Raw genomic sequence first — 391 nt, 5'->3', positions numbered from 1 at the left:
CCGTGGTTTCCTTGTTTAGCGACAGCCAAACACAGACAAACTCACCCTGAACACACACAGAGTCACAGCCGAAATAAAAACAATAAGTGTGGCTTGATATTGAGTAAGAAAAAGGTTTATAGGTTGATAAACGCTGTGAGAATAGGTCTGCAGAGAGAATTTCGCGCAATCCCAACTGTCTGTTATCAGCCTGCAGCAGGGAGCAGAAATCAGTAGGGCTGCCTGCACTGAGTGTGTGTGTGGATTGGTCAATTTGGACCAATCAGCGGGGGCTTAAGGTAACGGCTCCGCGGACGTAACGTAACGGCTCCACGGATTGGCCCATTTAGTTCCGGGTACATGCTTTCGTAAGCACGTACCCGTTACACCAACGAGGTCGTTTTGGGGAGGT

At 49.1% G+C, this 391-nt stretch overlaps 1 protein-coding gene across 1 annotated transcript in view; it reads left to right on the top strand.

Moving 5' to 3' along the window:
• LOC104965278 (mediator of DNA damage checkpoint protein 1-like) overlaps nucleotides 1-391 on the top strand; it is a 31,493-nt gene that overhangs the window by 25,438 nt on the left and 5,664 nt on the right. The gene's annotated exons all lie outside the window — the stretch shown is intronic.

Source organism: Notothenia coriiceps, unplaced genomic scaffold (assembly GCF_000735185.1).
Source record: "Notothenia coriiceps isolate Sejong01 unplaced genomic scaffold, NC01 NC01_scaffold00037244, whole genome shotgun sequence".
In the NCBI taxonomy this organism is placed as follows: domain Eukaryota; kingdom Metazoa; phylum Chordata; class Actinopteri; order Perciformes; family Nototheniidae; genus Notothenia; species Notothenia coriiceps.
Note: the sequence above shows the minus strand (reverse complement) of the source record. Positions and strands in the feature narration are given on the sequence as shown.